The sequence below is a fragment of the Puma concolor genome, chromosome E1 (assembly GCF_028749965.1).
Source record: "Puma concolor isolate L17-30 chromosome E1, mPumCon1.1.hap2, whole genome shotgun sequence".
NCBI classification, from domain to species: Eukaryota; Metazoa; Chordata; class Mammalia; order Carnivora; family Felidae; genus Puma; species Puma concolor.
This window is the reverse complement of record NC_141680.1, coordinates 20,339,494-20,366,702: the sequence shown is the minus strand read 5'-3', so window position 1 is coordinate 20,366,702 and position 27,209 is coordinate 20,339,494. Positions and strand designations below refer to the sequence as shown.

Here is a 27,209-nt window from a genome sequence, read left to right as displayed (position 1 = left end):
GCTACATTCCAAAAGATACTTGCGTTTTCTATGCCATTGGACCATGGCAAATGAAGGTAATACTGTTAAAAAGTGGCAAGGAACTTGGCTGAATTGTGCGCATGTTCCACCATTGTGCGGAATTCCGGTAGAACCTGTGAGCGATGAGATTGGGTGCTGCGCTGAGGAGATGTCTGAGCAAAGTGTTCAAGGAGAAGCCCAGTTCCTCCTCACTGCTTATAGTAAAATGCAAGAGAGAAATGAGTTGAAGATGGAATTGTTCAGGCAAAAAGGAACGAGAGCTTAAAGATCTGGAAAATTCCCAGCCTGTCTGTGTTACAAAAAATGATAAAGTATGTTTGGAAGAGAGCACTATGGGCGTGGTAGAACAACCACTTGATAAAGAGATTAGTGTGAGTGTGAACCACGGATTTAATCAGCCATCTCAGCAGAACCAGGAATAAAGATGGGATTACACCAGCAGAAACACTCCCAGTTGGGACCAAAGAAAACAGAACACAGGAGGGGATAAAGGAAGGCTTTCAATGTGTTTTATCCTCTATAAATAGGGAAGAAGGACCCTGAGGTGACTGTGAGATCATCGGGGCCTCCAGCTAGGTTTCAAAGGGGCAGATGACCTCCGACAGGAGCTGTTGAGGGCAGAGCCACCGTGTGGAGCCCTGGGGATTCTTCACCTCAGTCTTTCTGGAGATTTTTGTTCAGATTTCAGAGAGGGAGTCTGATTGGCCCAGCTCACATTTCAGCCCCAGGCCATGTAGCTTGCCAGTCTATGGACTCACTGACCTGAGTCACGTGCCACTCTCTTGACCAATTAGCTGCAGGTTGGGGCAGGGTGTGGTCACATGGCATAAAACTTGCTGCCTATTGGGGCAGGCACTGTGATTGACATCTGGATGTCAGCCTATAGACTTTATGTGTATAAGAAACATAACTTTATTTTTCAACTGCGTGACATAATGGTGCTGGTATGGTACAGTAGGGGGGCGGCGGATTCCAGATTCCAAATGTGGGGTGGGGAACTGAGGAAGGGGGAAGCTGAGAGGGAAATCAGAGGCTTGACTGTTCTGGGTGCAGGTCGGTTGGGCCATGTCTCCCTTAGTCCAGCCCTGCCCAGCCAACTCCCTCAGCTGATTCCACTTCCCCAAGTGGGTAGAAGTTCTTGAGGGCAGTTTTAAGGCAAGTCAAATGGTGCTTTGTCCTGGCCCCAGAATTTCCCTTGAATAAATTTTCACCCTCTCAGCGCCCTGCCTGAAGAGCTGTGGCACGGGCCAGCCTGTCCTGGGCTGCCCTCGTGCCTACAGCCTACCCTCCTGACAGGTGCTCTCTGGCAGCTGTTCTGGAAAAGAACAAAGAAGTTCCGGAAAGCCCCTGAGAGTCCAGGCTGGGATCGGCACCCCCAGGCTCCAGAGCCCCAGCTCCCACCTCTTGCTCTGGAGTCTGGCTGCTTCAAATTGATTGCTGGCTGACCGGGAGAGCCAGAGGCAGCCTGGGAAAGTGAGAAAGACTCTGGTTTGGCGTTAGAAACTATAGGTTAGAGGCCTGGCTCTCTAGCTGTGCTAGAGATTAATTCCTAGCCGTGCTGGGTAGCGGGAGGTGACTTTGGATGCCTTGCATTAGTTTGGGCTTCATTCTTCACCCTTTGCCTAGGTCTGGGCACCCTTAATAAGCCCCCAGCCACCCCCAGAGGGCCCATGCTTCACCTCCTGCCAGCAGCAGCAGCAGCAGCAGGAAGTCCAGAAGTCCAGTCCTTCCCTGTGAAGTCTTCTGTCCCTGTCCTGTTACATGCCCAGGAGGCTGCTGGTGTTGAGGGATCTCTAAGGGACAGCCATGCTGGCACGCATGCAGCGTGGATAGAATGCTGCTATCTTGTGAGAGAGGAGCTCAGACTCTAAGGATGAGAGATAGGAATATAAACTGAGTCTAGATCCTTGGTGAAAGCTGAACACAGCTGACACTATTTATCTCTGGACATTTTATGTGAGAAAAATGACCCTGTAGGTGTTGAAGCCCCACGTTAACGAGCTATGTGCTGAGCCAATAGGATGCGGATGGGTACTTCCCTCCCTAGTAATGGGGGCAGGTTGGGTCAGGACCCTTCTGATACTTGTTTTCCCGTAGACCTAGAACCTTGGCCTCCACCTCGTCCCAGGAGACCATACTACTCAGGGGTGGGGAAGCTTTTTATAAGCCTCTTGCTGCCTTGGATCATGATGGAAAGGAATAGGCAAAGGCCAGCTGGGAAAGTGGGAAAGGTACTGGTTGTAGTCAGAAGGTCTGGGATTCACCCTTGGCTCTGCTAATTCCTGCCTCTGGTCAACCCTGGCTCTGTGCTTAGGGCAGGGTAGACTCAGCAGGTGAGCTCAAGGGCCCTAGCTGTGTGGAGGGCGGCCAGGGGCATGGAAAGGTCAGAGACCAGTTAGGGCAGAATTTGAAAGGACTGTTGTTTGTTATAACCTTTGTATCAAAGAAGGCTTCCAGAAGGAGTGGGCCTTGGTCAAGGCCTTGAAGGATACATCTAATTTGCTTGGGGAGGAGAGCACAGCTGCACAGAGGACAAGTCTTTCGGTGGAATATCTTGCTTTGGCTTCTGTGAGTTCTGGCTCGTAACTACTTCCTCTGCATTGGCCTATCTCCCGGCCAGGCCAGATAGCCTGTGAGCTCCAGGAAGGAAAAGATGCCGCCGTTGTCTCTGCAGCCTAGTGCCAACGGGCATTTGCCCCATCCTTGCTGGGGAAGAGGAAGAGGGGTGGGAGTGGGTGTCTCCAGGCCAGGGGGAGGCAGTGAGCTGATGGGTCTGAGGATGCAGCCCATGCAGAGGTGTCTGGGAGGACAGGTCGGAAAGGGTGGTCTTCAAACCTTGTTTCCTGATGACATTTCAGGGCAATTCCAGGGTAATGTCTTTTCCCTGAGAAGTCTCAAGTATTTTCTTTTCCTTTGGGTATTGGCATCGACACGAGGGAGCAGGCCTCCCACTGACCACAAGCACCCTACCCTTGGCCTTGACCTTGAGAAATTTGGAATGAATGAGCTGAGTTCATAATGCTTCCCATTTCCCAGGAGCCCATGTCCTCTCCCTGGCTTACAGAAACGCATTAAGCTTGCTCCTTGACCTCTGGGACTCTGAGGGGGCACACGTGCTGGAGTGGAATGAGAAGTGGCCTAGATGCAGGAGGCCTGGGTTCCTGTCCTGACTCTGCCAACTGACCGAGTGGCTTTGGGCTGGTCCCTGCCTTTTTGGGGGCCCAGTTTCCCTACTGGGGCTGGATGATGTTCCAGCTCTAACATTCTAACTATTATGCCCTGGTGATTCCTTACTGAACATAGGCTTAAGTGCCATATAAACCCTATATGGAAGGGGCTATCACTGTCCTATTTTACTGATGAGGAAAGAGAAACAAAAATGGTTAGTCAGCTCCCGGCTGTCTATACACAAAAGGGCCCACCATATTTGTAAACTGAATTAAATAGCCCCCCGATGGTTTGCTAGGGTGGATGGCTTTACGCAGGGATAAAGGAATAAAGGGCTGACTTCTCTAAGAAGCAAGGCGGTGGAGGGAAGAAGAGTTCAAAGGAGGGAGGGGCCCTGAGATGGCAGCCAGGAGGGGGATGCAGACGGTGAGGGGTGTTCTGAAATTGCTGGGCCACTGGTGTCAGGGCCTTCCTCCCACCCCGGGCCCCTGGTGAGCACCAGCTCAGGTTTGAGTTATCCTCCGGGCTCGCTTCAGTTGCCCCAGGCTCTGCTGGGCAAACCGCTGGAGTCTGAAATCAGACGTGAAGACTGATTTCGGGTCTAGCTTGTGGGTGAACTGTAATTATGTCCATTACCTGTCTTGAATGATTCACAGATGGCAAGAGCTAACGTAGGAGCAATGTTCCTCTTAATTTTTTTTTTTTTTTTAAATTTACATTTTCCGGTGACTCATTGGAGTTGAGAGTACAGTCTCATTGACTGGAAAAGAAAATATAGGGAAAGAAAAAAAAAAAAAAAAAAAAAAGAAGGAAAATGTCATCAGGTCTCTTGGAGACAAATAGAATTGTCCAAATCATGTAATCATGTCCAGGTGATTCTGGGCTCGGGTCCTATGGGCTCAAGCCTACCACCTGTTCTCTGAATAGTGACTAGACTCTCCTCCTTCCTGGAAGTGGGAGACAGCCCTGTGGCCCCAGGAAGACAGTGGAGAGACAACCGGTGCTGGAGAGTTTGTGCTTTGGGCTAGAAGGGTCTGGGTTCAAAGCCCTGGTCTGACAGTAATGCCCGCTGGGTGACCCCGAGCAATTTCTTGAACCTCTCCAACATCAGTTTTCTCATCTGAAAATTGGGGAGGGGAAAAAAGATGCCAGCCTCACAAGTTGCTAGGATTTCACGAGGTTGTGTGTATGAAGCCCTCGGCGCAAGGTAAGAATAACAAGTATTTGCCAGGGGTTAAAATGCACTGAGTCCTTTACACCTGGTACCTTAGTCCTTACAACGGTCTGATGGATGAGTGGTCATCCTCAGTTTACGGGTAAGGAAACGGAGCTCAGAGAGCTTAAATGACCACCGAGGTCACTCAGCTAGTCAGTGGCAGATCTTGGGGAACTGGGGTACAGGTCGAGCTGACTTCAAAGCCCCTGTAGGGGTCAACCCCCTAACCCTCTTGCTCCCATAGGAGATAGGCTCGTCCTTCCTGTTCCTTAAAGCAAACTTCCTTGACTTTGAGCCCCCCGTCTTCTCTATTCCTGGTACTAGCCCCACCAGCCTTTTGGGCACTGCCATCTCCGGGTCATCTGTGGCCCTTTTTCTGCCTGGACGACAGTCTTTCATGTCACACGTGGTGGCATCATCCAAGCAGTAGCCAGGACCCAGGTCTATATTTGTTCACTGTAGACCTTTTCTTTCTCATCTCCCCCTGGTTTCACACCGAGTTCTTGCTACATACCCCCTCCCTACATGTAGCCAATTTCACCCACAGATAAGTGGTCTCTTCCCTGCCTATTCCAGGCATGCCATTCCCTATGGAACCTTCCATGGCTCCCCACGCCTGTCATGCTTGGCACCGACTCCCGAGGCCGGCACAGACTCCCTGTATCAGGCTAGGTCAGTCCTTCCCTCTCTCTGGCCCCAGTTTCCCTAGTTGTGGAACGGGACTGCCAGGGTGACCTCCCTTTCATGTTCATCAAAGCTGAGCTCCCACAGGGGAGGAGAGGCCCGGGTCTTGGCTGTGCTGCCTTCCTCCTCTGTCCTGGTGCTCCCTGGGGCACAGTGCAGGCAGGTTGGGTGACGTTTGAGGCCCTTCTGGGGACTGCATGCTTGGGCCCTGAGGCCTCCCCTGGGTGTCCTGAGATGTGAGTGGCTGCTGGGTCTCTGGTCCCTGCTGACTGGGGTGTCTGAGGAGCTGGTGGCTCGGGACCTCCCTCCCCTCCCCTGTCCCCCTTGGTGGAGTGTCAGCGGATGAGCCAACAGCCTGTGCGAGCCCTAGCCTCTCCGTCATCCTATCAAGACCAGGGCTGTTCGCTCTCAGAGACTGCCACCCGTTCTTCCCTCCTCCTGCCTGGACTTCGCCTGCACTGACGGGAGGGACAGGTCTCTCCACCGGCTCATCCAGCTCCTGTTGGCCACTTTCTGGTGACCTCTGGCTGGTGGGCTTTCAGGGGGCGACTCCCTCCCTTCTGCTTACCTAGAGGAGATCTAGAATATCCGCTCCAGAGTTGAGCCAGGCTCCATGGGCCCTAGACCTCATGCCAGAAGAGGAGTGCGGGGCGAGACCCAAGTGAAGCCAGAAGCTCCAGGACTTGAGTCCTTCCAAAAGCAAGTTTTGCTCTGAAGGCCATAGTCGGGGGGTGGGGGGGGGGTGGGCATGGGATGCGGGAGGACCCCGGGGGGGTTGATGCCAGGTCGGCAATGTGGCTGCTTTTTGATTCTGTCCAACAGACAAGAAGTACAATGGGGTGAACAGCCCAGGTGACCCCTATACTGAGGACAGGGGAGCCTGGGGGGTTGAGTCTGTCCACCAAGCAGTTACCGTGTCTGAGCACTGCAGGTGCTGAGGACAAAGGAGGTGGCATCTCTCCTTGGCAAGGACTTCACAGTCCTATTGTGGAAACAGATACGGTAATCCCATGATTTGTGGTTTATTGGGGAATGTCCATTCATGGGTGTCTAAACAGGAAACGTTTTTATTTTTTCACGTTGTTTTCCATTATGCTAGGTTGACCCCCCCACCCCCACCCCTTTCCTGTCCCTTGACATTTGGGTGGATTTCATAGCTTCCTGGTCCTTTTTGGGCGGGGGGAGGTAGTAGTTTATGACAGCTGGGCAGACCCGGGCCTCCTCTTCTGGGTGTAGAGATGCTCTAGGTTCTTAGTTCCTTTAGTGCGCAACTGTGGGCCTTAGCTCAGTTTTGGGACCCGACCTGTGATAAGGTGAAGCAAAGAGGACACCCCCAGCTTGGCCAAAGAGGTCAGGAAAGGCTTCCGGGCAACGCTTTCTGCCAAGAAGGTCTGGACTCAGATTCCCTCAGGGGACAGTGCTTGATTTCCATGATGATCTCCCTCTCTACAAGTTTCTGAAGAGTTCTGAGGACATGTTTCAGAGTCATTGTGAATTTGAGGGCAGGACACCTCTGTGTCCCCAGTGCCCGCCAGGCGATGGGTGAATGAATGAATGAGTTGATGCCCGCTGAGGAATTTTGTCCTCTTGCGGGCTATCTTGATTGATGGGCTATCTTGGGACCTTAGAAAAGTTTGAATGCTTTGGAAGCATTGCTAGAAGGCCAGCCGGCTCAGGTCAGTCCGGGGACTGGCAGACTGTGATCTGGGCTCTGCTCAGCCACGCAGGAGGCTTGTCTCTGGCCAGTCTCCATCATGCTCTTCCTCTTGGCTCAGCTGAAACCCTCTTCTCCAGTGCCTGCTTCCTCTTTGATGACAGCCCCCCAAAGTTCTCCCTCTGCACCCCCCTTAGAAGCCAGCTCTCAATTCACACAGCGCCTTCGACTCGCCCCAAGGTTATGCCTACTGGACCGTGCCTTTTCCGATGATATTCTGATCGCTGGTCTATTTATAACAATGACTCACCCACCACCTAAACTTCTGCAGGAAGAGTTGGGCTTAGAAGCCAACTCCCCTGGAATGCAAAACAACTTGCGCTTGTAAATGATCACCATCTCATTTCCCTGAGATTATGCATCCTTGGCCTCCTCTTGACCCTGTGGCCAGATCACTTAGCCACCCCCCCACCCCCATGCCGCCCGGTGCCACCATCCCCTCTTGTTTATCAAGAATCCCGTCGACCCCACGACCTGCACGGCCGGGCAAGTTCCTCTTCCTCATTAACCTTGAGACCGAGACTTCCTTGCTGTGCAGATGGGAAGGTTCTGCTGGATGATTTCCCTTTGTTTTCATGTTGTTTGCTTGTGAATGAGCTCAAGTCGGATGGGGGCAGGGAGTGGGTGCATCTGGAAGAGAGCCCTGAGCACCCCCACCGTTGGCCTGAGGCTGCTGTCTCCAGCTTCTCTCTTAGGACCCGGCGTCACCAGTGCGGTACCCACAGAAGTCCCGTGTGCACTGCTGTCCTCCGTGCACTGGGCACTGACTCTAGAGTGACGGCGGGGGCAGGGGGGCAGGTACTGCAATGAATCCCACCTCTTCTCTCGCAGCCTCTCACCATCTCCCTGCAGGTGTCTGCGGCAGGCGGGTCTGCTCCCTCCTGTGGGAGTCGGGCTTGAAGGACTCATGTAGACAGGCATTTGCAGTCAGGCTGGGGAGATGGGATGGCCCCCTACCCCGGTTTGTCAGCAGACCCCCCTGTTCCCTTCTCCATAAAGAAAATATAGTCGGGGCCCTCAGTAGGGGCCCTTGGCTTCCTGTCCATTCCCTCCCTGTAAGCTTCCCACGTCCCCAGGTCTCCTGGCCTGACCTCTGGTCCCCCCATGCCATGGCCCCTGCTCTGGAATACCCCCGCCCCCCATCACGGTTCCACAACTGTCACTCAGTCCAGAACTCAGCCTCTGCTGTCCCTGTCTCACCTGCCTCTCCACAGGCTCTAGCCTTTTCCATCCCGGACTCCACACTTCACTGGACCCCCAGCGTCCCCTCCAGCTGGCCCTTCTCTCCACTGGCTGCCTCCACTTTCCCCGCCCCTCGCCCTCCCCATCCCCCCTGCCCGCGTTCCCTCTGGGTCACGGCCACTCCTGTCCTCACACATCTCATTCCACAGGGACAGTCCTCCTCTCCTGCCTGAGGTGCTCCCACCCATCTTCTAAGTCCCAGGCTTCTTCGTAGCCTCTGACATCCTAGAGTTCCATCCTCCCTGGCTTCTGACATGCCACCCCATCCTCAGACAGCCCTGGCCTCGTTCCCTTCTCTTCATGCATTCAGGCTGCCGTCACCTCCCCCTTATGTCACTGCCACAGCCACCAGCTGGTTGCTGCCTGCAGGGGGCGGGGAGGGGGGCTTCAGTCCATTGGTGATGCCCCTCCCCTCCCCTCCCCACATCCCCACTTGGCTCGGCATATAAGGCCCCAAGACCCATGCTTACCTTCCCTTGGCTTTATCTCCTGCCACATTTTCTTTCTTTCTTTCTTTTTTTTTTTTTTTAATTTTTTAAAGTTTCTGTATTTTGAGAGAGAGAGAGAATCCCAAACAGGCCCTGTGCTGACAGCAGGGCTCGATCGCACAAACCATGAGATCAGAAATCAAGAGTGGGATGCTCAGCTGACTGAGCCACCCAGGTGCCCGCACATTATCATACCGCCACCCCAAGCCCTGTTTTCCAGCCATCCGGAGCTGGTCAGCCCTCCCAGATTCACTTCCTCACATCTCTGCCTTGCACACCATGTTCCTATGGCACGGGAGTATCTTACCGCCTTCTGCCTTTGGCTAAATCCTAGCCCCCATCGGAATTCCACCAGCCTGTCCCCTCCGGCGGGGAAGGCTTCTGGGACCAGCCCTTCCCCTCCCAGCTGGGTTAGTGTCTTCCTTGGGGTTCACCCCCCACAATGACCCGTGGCTGTCTGCGCATCTGCCTCCCTGGCCCCCACTTCCACTCCAACGACCAACCTGACACTGCGGTCTGGGTCAAATCCCTTTATTTCACACTCCCTTGGAGTGATTCCCCACTTCGCTTAGTGGTTCTGTATCCACCAAGGAAGGCATCATCCCAGGCATCAACTGGTAGAATCTGATTAGTTCCTGTGTCCTCCGCTGACTGGAAGCTATGCAGGAAGAGAGATATCCTTATTGTTAAGTAGGGATATTGTCTATCTTCTTAAAGAGGATGACTATTAAATATTCTGAGAGACTAATGAACACCTGTGTACCCAATCCCCAATTTGTTCAATCTCACCACCTGCCATATTTGCTGAGGTTTTTTTTTTTTTTTACTTATTTTTTAAGTGTTTATTTTTTTCATTTTTTCTTTTAAAAAATTTTTTTTTTCAACGTTTATTTATTTTTGGGACAGAGAGAGACAGAGCATGAACGGGCGAGGGGCAGAGAGAGAGGGAGACACAGAATCGGAAACAGGCTCCAGGCTCTGAGCCATCAGCCCAGAGCCCGACGCGGGGCTCGAACTCACGGACCGCGAGATCGTGACCTGGCTGAAGTCGGACGCTTAACCGACTGCGCCACCCAGGCGCCCCGTGTCTATCTTCTTAAAGAGGATGACTATTAAATATTCTGAGAGACTAATGAACACCTGTGTACCCAATCCCCAATTTGTTCAATCTCATCACCTGCCATATTTGCTGAGGTTTTTTTTTTTTTACTTATTTTTTAAGTATTTTTTTCATTTTTTCTTTTTTTAAATTTTTTTTTTCAACGTTTATTTATTTTTGGGACAGAGAGAGACAGAGCATGAACGGGGGAGGGGCAGAGAGAGAGGGAGACACAGAATCGGAAGCAGGCTCCAGGCTCTGAGCCATCAGCCCAGAGCCTGACGCGGGGCTTGAACTCACGGACCGCGAGATCGTGACCTGGCTGAAGTCGGACGCTTAACCGACTGCGCCACCCAGGCGCCCCTTTCATTTTTTTTTTTTACACTTCATTTATCTTCGAGAGAGAGAGAGACAGAGCACAAGTGGAGGAAGGGCAGAGAGAGAGACACACACACACACAGAATCTGAAGCAGGCTCCAGGCTCTGAGCTGTCAGTGCAGAGCCCGATGCGGGACTCAAACTCACAAAGTGTGAGATCATGACCTGAGCCAAAGTCAGACGCTTAACCGACTGAGCCACCCAGGAGTCCCAATGTTTGTTTATTTTTTGAGAGAGAGACAGAGTGTGAGCGGGGCAGGGGAAGAGAGAGAGGGAGACACAGAATGTGAAGCAGGCTCCGAGCTGTCAGCACAGAGCCCCACGCGGGGCTCGAACCCCCAAACTGTGAGATCATGACCTGAGCCACCCAGGTGCCCCTTTTTAGTTTAATTATTTTTTGACAGAGAGAGAGAGAGAGAGAGAGAGAGAGAGAGAGAGAGAGAATGAATCCCAAGCAGGCTCCCCATTGTCAGTGCAGAGCCCGACACGGGGCTCGAACTCACAAACCCTGAAATCATGACCCGAGCCAAAATTAAGAGTTGGATGCTTAACCAACTCAGCCACCCAGGCACCCCAGGTGCTTTTATAAAGATAAGACGATAAACATGCCTGAAGTCCTCTAAGTTTTTTTTTTAATTTTTTTTTTTCAACGTTTATTTATTTTTGGGACAGAGAGAGACAGAGCATGAACGGGGGAGGGGCAGAGAGAGAGGGAGACACAGAATCGGAAACAGGCTCCAGGCTCTGAGCCATCAGCCCAGAGCCTGACGCGGGTCTCGAACCCACGGACCGCGAGATCGTGACCTGGCTGAAGTCGGACGCTTAACCGACTGCGCCACCCAGGCGCCCCTGAAGTCCTCTAAGTTTTGATGCTTGATATAAAAACTTGCTTTTACTAAATATTTAAATATCAAGTAGATGCAAATATTTATAAACTATAGGTCATGTCTAAGGACTAATGAAACAGTGAACACCTGTGTACCCACCACCCAATTTAGGAAAAAATATAACTGTTACTTTTAAAGTCTCTCAGAAGCCCTCCTCATGCATTCGCTTTCCTCCCTCAGTGGTAGCACATTACCCTGAATTGTGTGCATGTGTGATTTTCTCGCTTTTCTTTGTACACATACCAAATGTATTTGTTTCCCTAAACATGAAGTTGTTTGGTTTTGCTGTTCTTAAAAACTTCATTATTTTTTTTAATGTCTATTTTTGAGAGAGAAAGTGAGAGTGGGGGAGGGGCAGAGAGAGAGGGAGACACAGAATCCGAAGCAGGCTCAGGGCTCTGAGCCGTCAGCACAGAGCCCGACGTGGGGCTTGAACCCATGAATCGTGAGCTCGTGACCTGAGCTGAAGTTGGATGCTCAATGGACTGAGCCACCCAGGCGCCCCTAAAAACTTTATGTAAATGAAAAAAGGTAGTTTGTGTTCCTCTGTGATTTTTTTTTTTTTTTTTTTTTTTTTTTTTTTTGCTTAGTTATTATTACCGTTTCACTCCAACATTGTATGCGGCCTGAAATTCATTCATTTTCACTAATGGTTGTTATTCTGTTGGGTGGACGCATTATACTCTATCCGTTCTCCTGTTGATAGATATGACCGACATTTAGTTTGCTTTGCTCACCTGCCTGCCTCTCTTTCTCCTTTTTATCCCCATTACAAACAGTGTTGAAGTGAGGATTCCCTTCCATCCACACATGAGGAATGCAAACACTCCCCTAAGCTGAAGACCACCAGGAGCACACCTGCACAGGATCCATGGGTCACAAGGTACGTGCATCTGCCCTTTTCCCAGATGTTGCTGATCTGCGTCCCACAGAAGGGCTTCTACATGTTAGGGATTCCACAGTGTCACCAGTGCTGAGGATCCTCAGACTTTGAAAACTCTGCCTCCGGTAGGTATGACTATCTAGTCATTTTCCTGACCACTGATGGAGTTGAGCCTATTTTCAAATGTTTTCTTTTCTGTGAATTGCCTGTTCATACCTTTTGCCTCGTCTATTTGGTGGTTTTTCGCCAAGAATTGATTTGCTTTTTTTTTTTGTTTTTTGTTTTGTTTTGTTTTAATAGATTTGAACATGAATCTCTTGGCAGGCTGTAGTTTGTCTTTTTTTGGGGGGGGGGGGAATTTTTTTTTTTTTAAATACAGTGAAATATACAAATCTTAATTGCTACAGTTTGATTTTTGCTTTTTTCTTATTTTAAAAACTTTTAATTCCAGTATAATTAACATGCAGTGGTTTTGGGTGCACAATATAGTGTCTCAACGATTCTATACATTACTTGATGCTTATCCAGATAAGTGCACTCTTAATCCTCTTTACCTGTTTCACCCATCCCTGTATCCATCTCCCGTCTGGTAGCCATCAGTTCTCTATTTTTAAGAGTCTTTTTTGGTCTCTTCCTTCCTTTGTTTGTTTGCTTTCTCTTTTAATTTCCATGTAGGAGCAATTTCATATGGTATTTGTCCTTCTCTGACTGACTTATTTTGCTTAGCGTTATACTCTCTAGATCCATCCGTGTTGTTGCAAATAACAAGATTTCATTCTTTTTATGGCTGAGTAATATTCCATTGTATAGATACCACATCCTCCTTATCCATTCATCTATCAGTGGGCACTCGGGCTACTTCCATAATTTGGTTATTGTAAATAACACTGCAATAAACAAGGATGCATATATCCCCTTGGATTAGTGTTTCTGTAGTCTTTGGGTAAATACACAGTGGTACAATTACTAGATCATATGGTAATTTTCTTTTTAACTTTTTGAGGAAACCTCCTATTGTTTTCCACACTGGCTATCCCAGTTTGCACCCCTCACCAGCAATGTACTTTTTCACCACATCTTTATCAACACTTGTTGTTTCTTGTGTTTTTGATTCTGACAGGTGTGAGCTGAGCTCTCATTGTGGTTTTGATTTGCATATCCTGATGATGAGTGATTTGATCACCTTTTCATGTGTCTATTGGCCATCTGTGTGTCTTCTTTGGAGAAAAGTCTGTTCATGCCTTCTGCCCATCCTTAAATTGGATTATTTGGTTTTGGGCTGTTGAGTTGTATAAGTTTTTTATATCTTTTAGATACTAAGCCTTTATCCATTATGTCATTTGCAAGTATCTTCGCCCATTCAGTAGGTTGCCTTTTGGTTTTGTTGATAGTTTTATTTGTCGTTCAGAAGCTTTTTATTTTGATGTGGTCCCAATAGTTTGTTTTTGCTTCTATTTCCCTTGCCTAAGGAGACATAGCTAGAAAAATGTTGCTGTGGCCGATGTTAGAGAAATTACCGTCTATGCTCTCTCCTAGGATTTTTAGGTTTCAGGTCTCACATTTAGAACTTTAATCCATTTGGAGTTTATTTTTATGTATGGTGTCAGAAAGTGGTTCAATTACATTCTCTGGAATATTGTTATTCAGTTTTCCCAGCCACATTTATTGAAGAGACTTTTTTGCATATTCTTGCCTCTTTTGTCCAAGATTAATTGACCATGTAATTGTGGGTTTATTTCTGAGCTCTCTATTTTGTTCTGATCTATGTGTCTATTTTTGTGCCAATACCACGCTGTTTTGATTACTACAGGCTTGTAGTATATCACGAAATCTGGGATTGTGATACCTCCAGCTTTGTTCTTCTTTTTCTTCTTTTCCTTTTTTTGAGGGGAGGGGTTTGATTCTTTTAGTAACTGGAATCGTGCTATATGTATTGTCCTTTGATGTGTTTGTGGGAGAAATTCCCAGCCCAGCACACTCCTTTTATTCATTACATAGTCCACAGAATTAGTATTGTCATTTTGGTTGCTTCATTCTGCTGTTATAATTATGCCCACTTTGTGTACAAATTTGAGTACAGGGGCTGAAATTGGAGGGGGAGAGTCTCAGTTTGAGTCCCTGTTGATCTGAGGTGAAAGTGTATTGACTTGGCATTGAGCAGATAGTGCACACTGACCTGGGCACGAGGGTGGCTGGGCTGTGGATTGGTTTCAATTAGCAACAATCGTGCCTTGGATAAACCTCATTGGCTATGATACTGCCACTGAACAAAGCTTGAGCTGTGGATTTGGAACCAACAGGCCAATGACACCATGTGTTATGGGGAAGTGGCTGGTTTTGCTCCTGATTTAGTGGTCACAAATTCCTTTAATTTTTGTTTGGGAAACTCTCTATCTCTCCTATTCTGAATGATAGCTTTGCTGGATAGAGAAGTCTTGGTTGCAGATTTTTTTCTTTTCAGGACTTTGAATATATCATGCCACTCCCTTCTGGCCTGCAAAGTTTCTACTGAAAAGTTAGCTGATAGCCTTATGGGGTTTCCTTTGTATGTAACTGCTTTCTTTTCTCTTGTTGCTTTTAAACTTCTCTCTTTATCACTACTTTTGCCATTTTAATTACTATGTGTCTTGGTGTCCTTGAGTTGATTTTGTTGGGGGATCTCCATGCCTCCTGGATATGGATTTTTATTTCCTTTCCCAGATATGGGACATTTTCAACTATTATTTCTTCAAATAATTTTTCTGCCTCTGTTTCTCTCTCTTCTCCTTTGGGGAGCTCTATAATGTGAATGTTATTATGCTTGATGGAGTTGCTGAGTTCCCTAAGTCTAGTCTCATTTTGCATATGTTTTTTCCTCTCTCACTGGTTCAGCTTGATTACTTTCCATTACTCTGAACTCCAGCTTGCCGATCCATTCTTCTGTTTCCTCTTGTCTGCTATTTGTTGCCTCTAGTGTATTTGTATTTTCTTTAATTTTTTTTTCTTTTAGAGAAAGAGCATGCAAGCTAGGGAGATGGGCAGAGGGAGAAAGAAAGAGAATCTTAAACAGGCTCCACACTGAGCATGGAGTCTGATGCAGAGCTCAATCTCACAACACTGGGATGATGACCTGAGCCAAAAACAAGAGTTGGACACTCAAATGACTGAGCCACCCAGGCACGCCTCCTCTAGTGTATTTTAAATTTATTGTGGTGTTCATCTCTGATGGGTCCTTTTTTATCTCTTTGTTAAGGGTCTCACTGAGGTCCTCCACTCTTTTCTCAAGTCCAGGGAGTATTTTTATGATTATGACTTTAAGTTCTCTATCAGGCTTAATACTCCTCTCCATTTTGCTTAGGTCTCTTGCTGTGATTTTGTTGTGTTCTTTCATTTGGGACATATTCCCCTGTCTCCTCATTTTGCTTAACTCTGTGTCTGTTTTGGTGTGTTAGGAAAATCAGCTGTCTCCTGCTCTTGAAAGTAGTGGACTTACGAAGAAGGGGTCCCATAGAGCCCTGCAGTGCAATGTCTCCTTTTCCCCAGAAAATGGTGCTTCAGGGATGTCTCCTATTTGTGTTGCATGCACCCTAGTGTTGTGGCTCAGTTGTGTTTGCCTTTAGTCCAACTGTCTGCAGCAGCTTTCTTTGCCTGTTGTGGGCAGGGTCTGACCCCTGGGTGGCTGGTGGGCCAGTCTGTGGTCGCTTTGGGCTTGAGTTGAGTCAGGCCAGGCATTTGCCACAGATGAAGGAGCACCAAACTGCAGGGCACTTTCCCTATGTTGCCCCTGAGAAGCTTTTGGTGGTGGTCAGGTCCTTCAGTCAGACGAGCTGTCTGCCTCCAGCCCACTGTCGGGGCCACAGTTGGACTGGTGTGTGTGGTTATCTTCCCCTTTCCCTGGGGGAAGGAATCACTTTCGAGTGGTACTGACCCCTGTCTGGACTGCTCGCACCCTGCCAGGCCTGTGATACTGCTTTGGATGGGCTCTGGCCAAGAGCATATTTGCGGGAGTGGATCCACGATGTGCACGGGGGCTGGAAGGGCAGGGTTAGCGAAGTTTGTGCACTGTTGGTCCCCTGCAAGAGGGACCCTGCAACTCAGGGACTGAGATGGGCCAATTCAGAGGGGTGGGGTGGAAACACAGATGAAGGGGGTGACAGGGGTGGGGTGGGGGGTTAGGGAGCAGTGAAAGGACATTAGATAGCTTCATCGGTTCCCACAGGTGGCCATATGTCTAGGCTGGGGGGCAGGGGAGAGAAATGGAGCTTGGCAACTGTTTTGTTCCTGGAGGAGCCCCCCGTGACTCTCTGTCCCTTCAGGATACACTCTGAGATGAGTTAACAACTTTTCCACCCTGTGCCCCAGGCTTTTTTTCAAACCACTGGTTCTCTGCGTATCTCCACCAGCTATTTGTCATGCTGTCTCTTCAAGGGTGGGGACTCAGCTTCCTTTTGCCCACCTGGTCTCTGCAAACCAACCCACTGATTTTTAAAATTCCAGGTTTTAAGGGCCATTGGTTGTAAGAACTCACACAATTTGGCCCCTCTGTTTTCAAAGCCTAATGTTATGGGGGTTCATCTTCCCCAGATGGGCTTCCTGATGTGAGGGTCTGTTTCTCTCCCCTCTCGGCACATACCACTCCCTTTCTCCCCGATGCCCCACAAGTCCATTTAGCCCTCCTTCCCCTCTCCCACGTGGCCTCTTCTGTATGTTTAGCTGTGGAGAGTCTGTTCTGCCAGTCTTTGGGTCATTTTCTGGGTTATTTATGCTGATGTGGGTGTTATGTCGGTGTATCCATGGGATGAGGTGAACACAAGGTCTTCCTACTCCACCATCTTTCCAGCAGTCCGTTCTTTTTCAGAGTTGCTTTGGCCACTCCGGGTCTTCTGTGGTTCTGTACAAATGTTAGGATCGTTTGTTCTAGTTCTGTGAAAAGTGCCGTTGGTTATTGTGGTAGGGATTACATTAAATCTGTAGATCGTTTTGGGTAGTATGTAGTGTGGACAGTTCAACATTATTCTCCCAATCCACGAGCATGCAGTATCTTTCCATTTGTTTGTGTCTTCTTCAACTTCTTTCATCGGTGTGTTGAAGTTTTCAGAGTACAGGTCCTTCACCTCCTTGGTTAAGTTTATGCCTCGGTATTTTTGGTGCAATTGTAAATGGGACAGTTGGATAGATTTTAACAAATGCATATAGCCATGTAACCCACTCCTCTATCATGTTATAGGGCATTCCTCTCTCCCCGGTAAGATCCTCTGTGCTCCTTCTGAGGCTACTGCTGTTTGGGCTCATTTTACCATATATTGATTTTGCCTGAGTTAGAACTTAATATAAATGAAATCGTATAGCGTGCCTGGCTTCTTAGCATTATGTGCATAAGATTCATCCATGTTGCATAGATTTCTTTCTTTTTTATCGCTGAATAGATTTCCAGTGTATGAATGTACCAGCATCCCGTTGATGGACACTGAGTGGTTTCCATTTTGGGCTACTACGAATGAAACGGCTATCAACATTCTTGTACCTTTTGGTGCACACACGTGTTCGTTTCTCTTGGGTAAATACCCCCGAGTGGAATTGCTGGAGCCACAAGGAAGGTGTGTGCTTGGCTTTATAAGAAATACTGTGTTTCATCTTTTAACTCTGTTAAGGGCATTATCTGTCTTCAGATTTAATAATCTCTTTCTTTATGGTTTATGCTTGCTTTAAGAAATCTTTTTCTGAGGTCATGCAGATTTCCTTCATTTCCCTTCTGAAAGTTTTAAACTTGGCATTTCACATTAGGATGTGTAATTCACTTGGAATGGATTTTGATCTACTGGGTGAGATAAGGATCTATTCCCCCCCCCCCCCCCCCGTTTCCCATTTGGGTAACTGATATCGCCAACACCGCTATTGACTAGACCATCATCTTCTTGCCCCATTGTAATGCTTTGTCCTATATGAGGTTTCTACATGGACCTAGACTTGTTTCAGGGCTCCATTCTGTGTCATTGGTTTATTTTATTTTATTTGTTAATTTAAATTTTCTTTAGTTAACGTAGAGTACAATATTGGCTTCAGGAGTGGATTCAGTGATTCATCACTTACATATAACACCTGGTTTCTTTTTCTATCCCTACACCAATACTGTACTGTACTAATTATGATAATTCATAAGATGTCGTTCTATCTGGTAGGACAAGTCGTCCTACTTTGTTCTCCAAAGTCCACTTGTTTATTTGTGGCTCTTGTTCTTCTGCATAAACTTGAGGATCAGTTTGTCAGGTTGTACATATTTTTTACTTTTCATTTTGATTTTGTCTTTGATGCATTTGTTAGCTAGAACTATCTTTTTGCATTTCCCAAACATACTGGACTTGGAAAGCTATATTGTGTCCCTAGTTTTGAATTTAACTGAATTGTGATAAGAGAATGTAGTCTGTATACTAGATTCTTGATTTGATTTGTAGTATAGTATGTGATCAATGTTGAAAATCTTCACAGAAGCTTTAATAATGTGTATTCTCTAGGTGTTGGTTATAGAATTCTACTTATGTCGTTAAACTCATTGCGTTGTTAAAATCTTCTAAAACCTAGTAGTTTTTTTCTCTTTGATATTTCAATTTCTGAGAGATGGGTTAAACTCTATGATTTATAGACTTAAAAAATTTTTTTAAGTGTTTGTTTTTGCTAGAGAGAGACACAGAGCGTGAGCAGGGAAGGGGCAGAGAGAGAGGGAGACACAGAATCTGAAGCCGGCTCCAGGCTCCGAGCTGTCAGCACAGAGCCCAACGTGAGGCTTGAACTCCTGAACCTGGAGATCATGACCTGAGCTGAAGTCAGATGCTTAACTGACTGAGCCACCCAGGCCCTTATGATTATAGACTTTAAATTTCTTCTTATAAGTCTGTCAAATTTTGCCGTATAGATTCTGAGACTATATTACCTAGATGCATAGTCATTCAGAAATCTACCTTTCTTTTTTTTTTTAAGGTTAATAACTTTCTGCTTTTATTTTTTTTTAAGTTTTAAAAAATATTTATTTATTTTTGGGAAACAGAGACAGAGTGTAAGCAGGGAGGGACAGAGAAAGAGGGGGACACAGAATCTGAAGCAGGATCCAGGCTCTGAGCTGTCAGCACAGAGCCTGACACACAAGGCTTGAACCCATGAAGTGCAGGATCATGACCTGGGCTGAAGTCTGACACTTAACCAGCTGAGCCACCCAGACACCCCTGTTTTTATTTAAGTTTATTCATTTATTTTGAGGGAGAGTGGAAGGGGCAGAAAGAGAGGGAGAGAGAGAGAATCCCAAGCACTGTCAGTGCAGAGCCCATTGCGGGGCTCAAACTCACGAACTGTGAGATCATGATCTGAGCCAAAAGCACTTAAGCTAGACACTTAACTGACCGAGCCACCCAGGTGCCCCAGTCTTCTACCTTTCTGATGAAAGTTTTCTTTAATTGTTATAGAGTGACTGCCTTTTTTTTTTCTAATACAGTAAAACCTTGGTTTGTGAACATAATTTGTTCTGGAAACGTGCTTGTAATCCAAAGCACTTGTATATCAAAGTGAATTTCAAGAACCATTGGCTCAGTTGTGACCGTGTGATGTTCATTGTCACATACTACTTGTATTGCAAGATATCTCTTGTTTATCAAGTTAAAATTTATTAGAAATATTGGGACACCTGTTGTTTGAGCATCCGACTTCGGCTCAGGTCATGATCTTGTGGCTTGTGAGTTCGAGTCCTGTGTCGGGCTCTGTGCTGACAGCTTAGAGCCTGGAGCCTGCTTCAAATCCTGTGTCCCTCTCTGGCTCTGTCCCTCCCTCGCTCATGCTCTGTCTCTCTCCAGAATAAACAAAATAAAAAAAAATTTATTAGGAATGTTTGCTCATCTTGCGGAACGCTCACAGAACAAGTTACTCACAGTCCAAGGTTTCATTGTAAAGCTTTGACCTTAAAGTATAGCTTATCAGCTGTTGGTTGACTATACCAGTTTTCTTTTGATTAACATCTGCCTTGTTCATTGCTTATCATTTAAAAAAAATTTCCAACTTTTCTGAGTCCTTGTGTTTTACGTGTCTGTTGTGAACAGCACATTTCCAGCTTCTGTTCTCATTCTAATCAGAGAATCTCTATCTCCCGAGTGAATAATCTAGTATTTTATTATTAATTAATTAATTAATTCATTCATTCATTTATTCATTTATGAGAGAGAGGGTGCGGGCAGGGGAGGGGCAGAGGGAGAGAATCTTAAGCAGGCTCCACGCTCAGTGCAGAGCCTAATGTGGGGCTGGATCCCATGAACCCGGGATCATGACCTGAGCTGAAATCAAGAGTTGGCCACTCAACTGACGGAGCCACCCAGGCACCCCAATAATCTAGTATTTCAAAACGTACTGTGATTACTGATATTTTTGTATTGATTTTCTTACTTTGGTTAACGTGTATGATAGATAGGCTTATTTGTATCATTTTATTTTGTCCCCTCTAGGTTCTCGGCTTTTCCTTTTGTTTTTTTCCACCTCCTGTCTCAGTTGGATCCCTAGTTTTTGTTTTTTCATATTTTTCTTTACTAGTTTGGAAGTTATGCATTCTATTTTTTTAGAGGTTATACTCAAAGTTTTACCTGACCTAACAGGGTAACATTCAATATCTCTGTATTCTTCCCAAACAGTGTTAAGTACCATTTGACTCTTTAACTGTGATCATCACTTCTGTCCCAGCTTATTTACTATTTTCTAGTTTTTTGGTGATACCTTATTTTATTATCCTTACATTATTCATTACCATAATTAATGTTGTTTGCCACAGTTTATTTAGATTTATCTGCAACTTTACTGATCTGTTTGCTCACCACTGTTTATTGCCTTCTTGCTAGCATGGGTATATTAGGTAAACTCTCTTAGTCTTACTTTGAGCCAAAGTTGTTTTTCCCCCACCCCCTCTAACATCTAGCTGGGTATAGAATTCCAGGTTGACCTTTATTTTCTCTGAGTAATTTGAAGATATTTCCCATTGTCTCCTGGTGCCTATTGTTGCCGGTGGAAAGTCTGTTGCCAGTTAATTGTGTTTTCTTTTTAAGCAAAATGGTTGAGTTTCTCCAGGATGAGGATATGTTTTGGTTTGCCCTCACCAGTCCTGGTTAATACCTGTTACCCGCGCATAATTATTAATAGTGCCACCAAAGGTATCCTTGTTAGAATGATAAATTATCTGGTCCCCTAATTATAATGAATATAGGTATGTTTTCACTTTCACTTACCTTTCTAAGGATTCATGGTGCTTCCTGTATCTGAAGATTCATCAATTCTAAGAATGTTTCACCATTTTCTGTTTTTAAAATTTTTTTTGTGATGTTTGTTTGTTTTTGGGAGAGAGAGAGAGAGAGAGAAAGAGAGAAAGAGAGACAGAGTGTGAGTGGGGAGGGGCAGAGAGAGCAAGGGAGACATGGAATCCGAAGCAGGCTCCAGGCTCCGAGCTGTCAGTACAGAGCCTGATGCGGGGCCCCAACTCATGAACCACGAGATCATGACCTGAGCTGAAATCAGACGCTTAACCAGCTGGGCCACCAGGTGCCCCTACCATTTTCTCTTTTTAAAAAGTACATGAAAAACCTTTAAATTAAAATTATATCTTAAGAGATAAATTAATAAATACACTGTTAATATGTCCTTTTTCTTCTCAAATTGTTGGATCTGTCAGAACCCTTTAAAAATTTTTTTTTTCAACGTTTATTTATTTTTGGGACAGAGAGAGACAGAGCATGAACGGGGGAGGGGCAGAGAGAGAGGGAGACACAGAATCGGAAACAGGCTCCAGGCTCTGAGCCATCAGCCCAGAGCCCGATGCGGGGCTCGAACTCCCAGACCGCGAGATTGTGACCTGGCTGAAGTCGGACGCTTAACCGACTGCGCCACCCAGGCGCCCCTGTCAGAACCCTTTAAAGCTATCATAGCTACTAACATAACTTACCAGATACTATGTGTAATGGACCATTTTTGTGGCCTCAGTTCTGTTACTTCAACTCTCTGTGTGTTTGCTTTTATTGTGCAATCATACATAAAATAGTATACAAAACACTTATCAAAGAATGCTGTATCCAGGACTCAGGATGACACTTAGAACATTAATACCTAATATGCTCCCTCTGTGCCTCTCCTCACGTGCATTCTGCCCTGCTCCCCACATAATCACTATTCTGAATTATATGTTGCTTGTTCCTTTGCTCGTCTGTATAGTTTTCCCCCATGTATGTGTATTTTAAAGAATTTATTATTTCGGGGCACCTGGGTGGTTCAGTCGGTTAAGCGTCTGACTTGGGCTCAGGTCATGATCTCACGTGGGTTTGAGCCCCCCGTTGGGCTCTGTGCTGACAGCTTAGAGCCTGGAGCCTGCTTTGGATTCTGTGTCTCCCTCTCTCTCTGCTTCTCCCCCACTCACCCTCTGTCTCCCTCCCTCCCTCCCTCTCTCTCAAAAATCAACAACAAAAAACCCAAAGGGTATACAAATGGAATCATGCTGTACATAGCCTTCTGTGAGTTGTTTTTTTCTCTTCAAGTTTGTTTTTGAAGTTAATTCACATTGCTAAGCAGCACTGGAGTTCACCCACTTCCCTAGAGTATAGTCAAACAGTGGACTCATTGTTTGAATATATCCCAATATATAAATGTAATCTCATTATGGACACTTGTGATGTTTTCAGTGGTTGGTGATTATATACCTATCAATGAGACTTTGGGACTTCTGGGTCCTAGGGTTCATAGGGCATGTTCAATTTACTATTACCCAACAATTAGTGGTGGTACCAACACTTACATTCCTACTTTCCATATATAAGTTCTGTTTGCTTCACATAATCACAAACACTTGGTATTGTCAGTGCTTTAACTTCTGCCTAACGGTGAGTGTGGAATGGTGTGGCATTTTATGTGTGTGTGTGTGTGTGTGTGTTTAAACTTTTAATGTTGGCAGCCTGATTTTATTTTTTTTAACATTTATTTATTTTGAGAGAGAGTGTGAGTGGGGGAAGGGCAGAGAGAGAGGGAGAGAAAGACTCCCAAGCAGGCTCCATGCAGCACAGAACCCGAGGTAGAGCTGCATCTCACAAATGAGAGATCATGACCTGAGCTCATATCAAGAGTCAGATGCTTAACCGACTGAGTCACCCAGGCTCCACAATTTTATCTTATTTTATTTTTTAAGTAGGTTTCATGCCCAGTGCAGAGTCCACTGTGGGGCTTGAACTCACGACCCCGAGATCAAGGGTTGGGTGCTTAACCGACAGAGCCACCCAGGCGCCCCGGCATTCTGATTTTAATTTGCATTTCCTTTACTCTCAATTATGTTGGGCATGTTCTCAAATTTATTATGCATTTGTCTTTTCAGTAGAATTCCTATTTTTGCCTTTCATCTATTTGCTTTGGGGTTATTTTTTTTTTCCTTATTAATTTATAAACATTCTTTACATGTTCTGGAAGTGACTCTTGTGTAACATGTATTACAGTTGTCATCTCCAAGTTTGTGGCTTGTTTTTTCTCATTCTTCACGAAGTCTCTGGAAAGCCAGAGGTTCTTAATTTATCTGCTTTGGTGGTGGTTGTTGCTTAAGGTGGTTGTACCTTAAGAAGTCCCCCTCTGCTCTGAGGACCTAGAATGATTAGCCTATATTGTGTCTTACCTTTTATTATAGTGTTATCTTTCACATTTGTGTTTAAATCTACCTTGGATTGATCTTTACGTAGGACAAGGAGGAGGAGTTAATTTTAATTTTGTTTCCATATGGGGAACCAATTGTGGTAGTCTTACTTGTTCTGTTCCATCCTTTGTGTTTTGTTTTGTTTACTAATCTATAATGTCTGTTTTGCCATAAATCCGGCTTCCATATATAAGGGTCTCTGTACGCTCTTCTATTTGTCGATTCCTGTACCAATACCAGACGATTTTGATTACTCTAGCTTTACTTTGATATCTGGTGGACAAATCCTCCCTTCTTGTTCCTCAAGCATGATAGCTTTCCATAGGTCTGATAGTCTTCTGGACAGATTTGAGAATCACTTTGTCAGTCTCCGTGAAATATCCTCTTTAGGGTGACCTTGGTTCAGTGTCATCAACGTCCCATCAAATGGCCTGGTTTGTCCCTCTGGAAAATAGTGCTGTATTCAGGGCTTAGTGTTAGTCTTTGCGGTTGGAGACTGGACACTTAGCGGGGGCTTAGCCAGATTGGCTTTGGTGAGTAGGGGTGCCTGTTACCGGTGCACAGGCTCCAACTCGTCCACCATGGCTGTTTGGTCGATGAGAACCTTGAGCAAGGACAGACGTGGCTGGAGGGAAGGCTGACATCCACAGAATGGATGGTCTTCCCCACTGGTTGTTGGAACCCTCCTCTGCTGAGCAACCCCACACCAACATGCTCATTTGGAAAGCTCTACCCTTACACCTTTGACATCTTTGTCACCAGCTTTCCAATCTCATTTTTCCCAAGTCCTTGCCCATCCAGCCAAACTATTAGCCTCTGCCTATGACTCTGTGTAATCGAATAGCTATACCTCCAGTCTGGTTGGGTAGGACAGGTGGAAGAGGCTAGAAGAAGCCACAGATGGTGGGACAGTATGAGAAACCTCCATGTCTTACCACTGTGACCATCAAGTGAGTTTGTGGAAAGCCCGTGAACCGCTACATCTGCACAGCCTCAAAGCGGTAGCTTATGGAGAAATTCTGAAGCCGTATCTGACTGCCACGGCCTTCTGGAAAAACATTGCTATTATTTCACCTTCTCTTCCATCTTCCAGGCTTGTTCACGTTTCTCTCACTGGCAAGCTCTAACCTGGGGCCATACAGGGAAAAGTAATTCTCCGACATAAAAGAAGTGATTGACAGTTGGCCATCCAGCCCAAAGGTGTACGTTTTTTTTTTTTTTTTTTTTTTTTTTTTTATTTTTAAAAAATTTTTTTTTTCAACGTTTATTTATTTTTGGGACAGAGAGAGACAGAGCATGAACGGGGGAGGGGCAGAGAGAGAGGGAGACACAGAATCGGAAACAGGCTCCAGGCTCCGAGCCATCAGCCCAGAGCCCGACGCGGGGCTCGAACTCACGGACCGTGAGATCATGACCTGGCTGAAGTCGGACGCTTAACCGACTGCGCCACCCAGGCGCCCCCAAAGGTGTACGTTTACGTCGTTTTCAGTCATTACCATGTATGGATAGGTAGGTAGGGTATCGTTAGCCATCCTGGGTTTGGAATGACTTCCGGGAATACCATTACTGTCAACTGTTTGGTTCGCCTGGGATTGAGACCTAATGTGCAGAGGGAATATGATGATAACAAGACTTACGATGGTCAGCCTTGGAAGTATATGGATATTGAAGAAGAAATAAGGTTTGAAATGTATGATGCCAGAAGCTGGTCTATTCAAAAGTAAGAGACACGTCTGACAGTTAATGTTAAAAAGGTCATCTCACCGATGTTTAAAATAATCAATTTCTCAGGACGCCTGAGTGGCTCGGTTGGTTGAGCGTCCAACTTTGGCTCAGGTCGTGATCTCGTGGTTCCATGAGTTTGAGCCTCACATTGGGCTCTGTGCTGACAGCTCAGAGTCTGGAGCCTGCTTCGGATTCTGTGTCTCCCTCTCTCTCTCTGCCCCTCCCCCACTCACGCTCTGTCTCTCTCTCTCAAAAACAAATAAAAACATTAAAAAATTTTTTAACAGGGCGCCTGGGTGGCTCAGCCGGTTAAGCGTCCGACTGCAGCTCAGGTCACAATCTCGCAGTCTGTGAGTTCGAACCCCGCGTCGGGCTCTGGGCTGATGGCTCAGAGCCTGGAGCCTGCTTCCGATTCTGTGTCTCCCTCTCTCTCTGACCCTCCCCCATTCATGCTCTGTCTCTCTCTGTCTCAAAAATAAATAAAAACATTAAAAAAAATTTTTAACAATAAAAAATATGAAAAAATAAAAAGAATTAAAAAATAATCATTTTATTTTTGTTTCTCCTTTGATCAGTCTCAAAATGACACTACAACTTACAACAACACTATACTTTATAAAGCACAAGTATTGCATAAGAAACAATAACGTAAATTATTAACAAAGCTGTCTGCACACCGGTCTTCCTTCAGCTGCGTTTAATCTGCTGTTTAAACATCCATTGGGTTTAAACAAATTTTTTTTATGTTTATTTATTTTTAAGAGTGAGAGAGACAGAGCGTGAGCAGGGGAGGGGCAGAGAGAGAAGGAGACACAGAATTTGAGGCAGGCTCCAAGCTCCCAGCTGTCAGTACAAAGCCCAATGCAGGGCTCAAACTCACGAACCGTGAGATCGTGACCTGAGCCGAAGCTGGACGCTCAACTGAATGAGCCACCCAGGCGCCCCTCCATTGGGTTTTTAATTACAGCGACTCTCTAAATTTTTCTAATAGTTCAAGTTGGATATTTTCCGAATACACTTGTTTCAGAAAACATCTTTTTCCTCTTTAAAATGCCTTTTATGGGGGCGCCTGGGTGGCGCAGTCGGTTAAGCGTCCGACTTCAGCCAGGTCACGATCTCGCGGTCTGTGAGTTCGAGCCCCGCGTCAGGCTCTGGGCTGATGGCTCGGAGCCTGGAGCTTGTTTCCGATTCTGTGTCTCCCTCTCTCTCTGCCCCTCCCCCGTTCATGCTCTGTCTCTCTCTGTCCCAAAAATAAAATAAATAAACGTTGAAAAAAAATAAAAAAAAAATGCCTTTTATGTTGTTAATTATTTAAGACGTACGCATTTTGGTGCTCGCTTCAGCAGTCTATGTACTAAAATTGGAACACAAAAATGACATACAAATTCATGAAGTGTTCCAATTTAAAGAAGATATGTTTATTTTGGAGTTGATATGCTATTTGTTCTAATGGTCGAAATCCTGAGGGGTGGAATAAACCCTATTGCTTATTTTGTCAGATTCTTGCTCTCATAACTTCGGATGATGGGCTCAGTCTGTGGAAATCACGGGAAGCCGTGGCTGACGGGGAGCTCTCTAGAATCCTAGGAGTATCACTGTCCTGAAAATGTTACTATCTTATTGGTTACTTTACCAGTTTGGGAGTTTCTGGGGTGCAGGTAGAGTGCTCCCCTGCTTACAGCTAGAGCATTAACTCAAAAGCTTTTTCCTTTGCTACTTAGTCCCAGCTCAACTTCTGGCTGTTGAGGACCTCCTTACCTACTTGAGAACCTAGTTCTGCTTTTAGAAAGATGTCTCTTGGGGAGCGCCTGGGTGGCTCAGTCGGTTAAGCATCTGACTTCAGCTCAGGTCATGATCTTGCGGTTCGTGAGTTTGAGCCCCGCGTTGGGCTCTGTGCTGACAGCTCGGAGCCTGGAGCCTGCTTCGAACTCTGTGTCTCCCTCTCTCTGCTCCTCCCCTGCTCCTGTGCACTCTCTCTCTTTCTCTCTCTCTCAAACATTAAAAAAAAATTAAAAAGATGCCTCTTATATTTTATCCAGAAT

General features: G+C 46.2%; 1 pseudogene; it reads right to left on the bottom strand.

Moving 5' to 3' along the window:
* Nucleotides 1-13,922: 13,922 nt before the first annotated feature.
* On the bottom strand, nt 13,923-14,055 carry LOC112855717 (U4 spliceosomal RNA; annotated as a pseudogene).
* Nucleotides 14,056-27,209: the final 13,154 nt, after the last annotated feature.